We start from the raw sequence: 6,796 nt of genomic DNA on the forward strand, positions 1-6,796 counted from the left end.
ACCTTCGCTGTTGCAGGCTGTGCAACAGAACCAATTCTCTGGAAATCCTACCGAGGATCCAAACCTTCATTTATCCGTATTTGTCCAATACGCTGATACTGTTAAAGCTAATGGTGTCACTTCGGAGGCAATTCGACTTCGTCTTTTTCCTTTCTCATTAAGAGATAGCGCTTGAAGATGGCTTCAATCTCTCCCTTCAAACTCTGTCACCACATGGAACGAGTTGAAGAAAGTTTTTCTTGCCCGATACTTTCCGCCAAGCAAAACAGCTATGTTAAGAGCCCAGATAAACGGATTTAAACAGAAAGACAACGAGTCTCTTTTCGAAGCATGGGAAAGATACAAAGACATGATGAGACTTTGCCCACACCATGGTTTGGAAGACTGGTTAGTAATTCACACATTTTATAATGGTCTCTTGTACAACACAAGGTTAACAATAGACGCCGCTGCAGGTGGTGCACTAATGAACAAACCTTATGCTGATGCTTACCAGCTTATCGAAAGCATGGCCCAAAACCACTATCAGTGGGGAACCGAACGAACAATGGTGGAAAAACCTCAAACGAAAACTGGCATGTACGAGATAAGTAACCTTGATCACGTTAATGCAAAAGTGGATGCTTTGGTCCAGAAAATTGAAAGTTTAAATGTATCACCTCCTACCGCCGTGGTTGCTATAACTCAGAATTGCGAGGTCTGTGGAATCCAAGGTCACACTCCTACGGATTGTCAACTCTTGACAGGAATCCAAGCAGAGCAAGTAAACTATGCTCAAGGAAGCCCCTACTCGAATACCTATAACTCAAATTGGAAGAACCATCCAAACTTTTCATATAAGAGTAATAATGCTTTGTACGCACCTGGACAGTCTCCAAATCAAGCCCCAGCTATACCTCCGGGATATCAGAAACCGAACCCATCCATGCCTAACAATAACGCCCCTAGGAAATCCAACTTGGAAATCATGATGGAAAACTTTATAGCTTCCCAACAACAAACCAATAAAGATTTCTTAAACCAGAATGTACACACTGGCGAACAACTTAAACAACTAGCAAGCAAAGTAGATGCCCTGGCTACCCATAACAAAATGCTGGAAACACAAATATCACAAGTAGCTCAACAACAAGCACCTACTTCTGCCCCAACTGGTACATTCCCTGGACAGCCCCAACCTAATCCGAGAAGCCACGCTCATGCAATTATATTAAGAAGTGGAACGGAAGTGGAAGGACCGTCTGATCCAAGGATAGAAAACCAAAACCCTAAGAAATCAACTGAGGAAAGTGAACCTAAGGAAAAGGAAGAGAGTAATAAGGAAACCCTAGAAAAGAAGGAACCTTATGTACCTCCACCACCTTACAAACCACCTATCCCTTACCCTCAAAGGCTTGTTAAAACCAAAGATGCGGGCCAATTTAGAAAATTTGTTGATCTCCTTAAACAATTAAACGTTACAATTCCGTTCACCGAAGCTATTACGCAGATGCCCTCCTATGCTAAATTCTTAAAAGAAATTATTTCTAGTAAGAGGAAACTTGAAGATAGCGAAACCGTTACACTCCCTGCCGAATGTAGCGCTATAATCCAAAACATGCCTCCTAAACTCAAGGATCCGGGTAGTTTCTCTATACCCTGTCACATAGGAAAATTTGTCATCAACAAAGCCTTATGCGATTTAGGAGCCGGAATTAGCGTTATGCCTTTATCCATATGTAAGAAACTGGAAATGGGAGAATTAAGACCAACCAAAATGTCTGTGCAACTAGCAGATCGTTCCATCAAATATCCTGTAGGAATTCTTGAAAACGTTCCCGTACGCATAGGTCAATTCTACATTCCAACTGATTTTACAATTATGGACATTAGAGAAGATGATATTACACCCATTATACTGGGAAGACCGTTTTTAGCAACTGCCGGTGCAATCATAGACGTAAAACGAGGACGACTCACCTTCGAAGTAGGTGAAGAGAAAATTGAGTTCATTCTTTCCCAATTCTTGAAAGCACCTGCAATAGAAGATACATGTTACTTCATGGATATCATCGATGAATGCATAAAAGAAGCAGAGCTAGGAGAAGACAAATCATCAGACTATCTTTTAAAAGACAAATCTAACCAATGTTTAGCGATAATACCGGACCCGACGCAATGTCTTAACAAACAAACCCTTGACCTGAAAACACTTCCCAAAAATCTGAGATATGAATTCCTAGACTTAGAACTTGAACGACCTGTGATAGTTAATGCAGACCTAGGAAGACTCGAAACAGAAAAACTCCTACATATCTTAAGAAAGTATCCAACCGCACTAGGTTACCACATCACCGATCTTAAAGGAATAAGTCCTTCTATTTGTATGCACCGCATCATGCTAGAAGAAGACTGTAAAACCTCTAGGGAACACCAGAGGAGACTAAATCCGATCCTGAGTGAGGTAGTAAAGAAGGAAATAACCAAGTTATTAGAAGCAGGTATTATATATCCTATATCTGATAGCAAATGGGTTAGTCCTGTACACGTAGTACCAAAGAAAGGAGGCATAACCGTTATTGAAAACGAAAAAGGGGAAACTATAACTAAACGAATCGAATCGGGATGGAGAATGTGCATTGACTATAGGAAACTAAACAAAGCAACCCGAAAAGATCATTTCCCTTTACCATTCATTGACCAGATGTTAGAACGATTAGCAAAACATTCACATTTCTGTTATCTAGACGGTTATTCAGGCTTCTTTCAAATACCAATTCACCCTGATGACCAAGAAAAGACAACGTTTACGTGCCCTTTTGGTACCTTCGCTTATAGACGAATGCCGTTTGGCCTGTGTAATGCTCCCGCAACCTTTCAAAGATGCATAATGGCAATTTTCGCCGACTTTCTCGAAAACATCATGGAAGTATTTATGGATGACTTTTCCGTATACGGACAAAGTTTTGAAGAATGCCTTGAAAACCTAGAAAGAGTTCTTGAGCGATGTGTAAAAGTAAACTTAGTACTTAACTGGGAGAAGTGCCATTTTATGGTACAAGAAGGAATTGTTTTAGGACACATCATCTCGAACAGAGGAATTGAAGTAGACAAAGCCAAAATAGAGGTAATCGAAAACCTTCAACCCCCAAGAACCGTGAGAGAAGTACGAAGCTTCTTAGGACACGCCGGTTTTTACCGACGATTCATCAAAGACTTCTCTAAGATAACTAAACCTTTAACCGGACTATTGATGAAAGATGCTGATTTCATATTCGACGATAACTGTTTAAAAGCATTTCAAGCGCTTAAGCAAGCATTGATCTCCGCACCCATAATGCAGACACCCGACTGGAATGAACCATTCGAAATAATGTGTGATGCCAGCGATTATGCTGTAGGTGCTGTTTTAGGACAACGAAAGGATAAAAAGCTTCACGTTATATATTACGCAAGTAGAACCCTAGATGAAGCGCAAATGAATTACGCCACTACCGAGAAAGAACTCCTAGCAGTTGTATTTGCGCTAGATAAATTTCGTTCCTACTTGGTCGGAGCCAAAATAATAGTTTACACTGATCACGCTGCTATCAAGTACCTTTTAACAAAAAAGGATGCTAAACCTAGACTCCTAAGATGGATCTTGTTGCTACAAGAGTTCGATTTAGAAATCAAAGACAAGAAAGGAACTGAAAACGTAGTAGCAGACCACCTCTCTAGACTTGAGAACCTTGAAACGGAAAGAACCTCAATTAACGATGATTTCTCGTACGATAAACTTATAGCTACTTTGGAAGAGAACAACTCCGACAAACAAGTAGAAACCACCTTAGCTATATCTGTCACACCATGGTACGCTGATCTCGTCAATTATTTAGCTGCCGGAATAGTTCCACCTACTTTATCCTACCAGCAGAAGAAACGATTCTTCTACGATATAAAACACTATTACTGGGATGATCCCTTACTTTTCAAAAGGGGCCCCGATGGTATTTTCCGTCGATGTATACCCGAAGAAGAGGTGGAAAATATAATCCAACACTGCCACTCCGCTCCTTATGGTGGACACACAAGTACATCCAAGACCTGCTCTAAAATCCTACAAGCCGGCTTTTATTGGCCAACTATATGGAAGGACGTACATGCGGCTATTAAGGAATGTGACAGATGTCAACGCACAGGAAACATATCTAGACGTGACGAGATGCCACAAAAAGGTATTTTGGAAGTAGAGATCTTCGACGTGGGGGGAATAGACTTCATGGGACCTTTTCCACCCTCTTTCAGTAACAAATACATACTCGTGGCAGTTGACTACGTATCAAAATGGATCGAAGCTATAGCTTCTCCAACAAATGACACCCGAGTAGTAACTAGACTCTTTAAGAATATAATATTTCCGAGATTTGGCATCCCAAGAATAGTAGTCAGTGATGGTGGATTGCACTTTATATCCAAGGTACTCGAAAAATTATTGTTTAAATATGGCGTGAGACATAGGATAGCGACACCTTACCACCCTCAGACCAGTGGACAAGTGGAAGTATCTAACAGAGAAATCAAGCAAATACTAGAAAAAACAGTCGCCACTTCAAGGAAAGATTGGTCATTGAAATTACCAGAAGCTTTGTGGGTATACCGAACTGCTTATAAAACCCCCATAGGGACGACCCCATTTAAGCTCATATATGGAAAATCCTGCCACCTCCCCGTAGAATTAGAACATAAAGCCTATTGGGCTATTAGAAATCTGAATCTAAACTATAAAGCCGCCGGTGAAAAGAGAATCCTTGACATAAACGAATTAGAGGAACTCAGAAGAGACGCCTATGAAAATGCCAGAATCTATAAAGAAAGAACAAAACAATGGCATGACAAGCGTATATCAAGGAAAATCTTCAAGCAGGACGACGCAGTCCTTTTATTTAACTCTAGACTAAAGTTATTCCCGGGAAAACTACGATCCAGATGGTCAGGTCCTTTTCATATCACTAACATCTTTCCCAGTGGAGCGATAGAAATTAAAGGCAAATCCACAGAACCGTTCACCGTAAACGGGCAACGTCTAAAACACTATCACTATGCGGAAACCAATGGAGATTCGCAAATCCTACACTTAGACGAAATGCCTCCAGGATTAATAGATTATATTTAACAGTTTCTTTGTCGAGCTTGCGACATTTAAACAAAGCGCTTAGTGGGAGACAACCCACAATTATTTTATTATTTCCTTATATTATTATTATTATCTTCCTACTTCTTCCTTAATTATTCTTTTAATTTCTGTTTAGTATTCATTCCTAATTCATTTTAATTTATTAAAAACTTTTTTTCTTCTTTCGGCATTTGGCCAAATCCTGACTAAAACTCATGTTTTCTTTTCTCTAGCTAACACTAACCAGATGGGACATATTGATCGTATGGGTATCAAATTCAGAGGGATGGCTCAGAAACAAAAGTTTGAAGAACTAGCCACTAGAGAGATGCTACCTAGTTTATATGCTGATGATTGGGCTATGACTGCCCTTGGACTGAGACAAAGTGTCCTGTATTTGCTGAATCAGATAGGATGGGAGACATCCCCTATCCTAAGACATTTCACCACCTACCGGAGACTCACACTAGAATTCCTTAGCTCAATAATCTATCTACCCAGCCATGGAAAAGGAATTAGCAGAGGTTTTATCCAGTTCAGAATGTTCAACATGGAGTACCAATTTAATATTAGAGACTTTACCAACCTTTTGGGTTTTCCTACCTCCTTTGACACATTCACAGTAAGCCAGGAAGAACTTTTTGAATATAGAGAACTTGAACACTTTTGGGGTAAGTTGACTGGAAATGACGAGCCCGAGGAACATGAGTTTCTCTCTGGAAACATACACAACCCGGCCTTTCGCTATTTCCATAAGATCCTGACCCACACTTTATTTGGGAAGAAGCCAAACAGTACTTCAGTTTCACGTGATGAACTCTTCATCATATTTTGTGCTTCCCAGAACCGTCCAGTAAACGGTGCCACTTTTATGTTAGCTAATTTGGACCACCTTATCCAAGATGAGCGAGCACCAATCCGAATAGGCGGTTTGATAACTATGATAGGTAATGCTATTGGATTACGTCAGCCTATGCTTGACCTAAGCCCTTTTCGTGGCATTACTACTATGAGTATACCCTTCCTCTTCAACACTATGTTTATAGCAAACCTAGGGTCTGACGAGTTTGAGCTTATTATTGATAACCAAGTTCTTTGCCTATTCACCATGCCCGATCCTAGGACTAGTGTTCATAACCGCAATAACTGGCTCTACAACCTAAACGAAACCCCCTCTCCTGCTAGATCCACTGAATCCATCTAGGACTATGAGATTTGTGATGACTATGAGACTTATGATGACCAGATCCCTTATGCTGAATCTGACCCTCAGACACCATCTGGCTATTATGATATTGACCCTCCTCCTCAGCCTGTTCAGACCGAAGAATCAGCAGTATCCGACCTCCGGCATCATATGCCCGGAACTGATTATAACACCGCCATTGAAGCTTTGATGTCAGAACAAGACGCCCTCAGAGAAGAATTTACTGACATGAGACACGAAGTTCTAGGGTACATGAGCAGTATGACAGATCAGTTTCACGAGTTGCTGCATCGTGTTAACTCTTTTGCTCCTCCGGCCAGAGATCGTGCAGATGGATAGTATTTATTTGTTTTTCTTAGTTATTTAGTTTTAAGCTAGATTATTCATTAATGTTATTTGAATTCATGTTCGCATTTGTTTCCTTTTCGCATTTCTTTTGTTCTTCTTTCCAATAT

At 40.5% G+C, this 6,796-nt stretch overlaps 1 pseudogene; it reads right to left on the reverse strand.

The window, feature by feature from the left end:
• Window positions 1-278: 278 nt before the first annotated feature.
• LOC127133885 (uncharacterized) lies at window positions 279-378 on the reverse strand (annotated as a pseudogene).
• Window positions 379-6,796: the final 6,418 nt, after the last annotated feature.

This window comes from Lathyrus oleraceus, chromosome 3 (genome assembly GCF_024323335.1).
Source record: "Lathyrus oleraceus cultivar Zhongwan6 chromosome 3, CAAS_Psat_ZW6_1.0, whole genome shotgun sequence".
Lineage (NCBI taxonomy): Eukaryota > Viridiplantae > Streptophyta > Magnoliopsida > Fabales > Fabaceae > Lathyrus > Lathyrus oleraceus.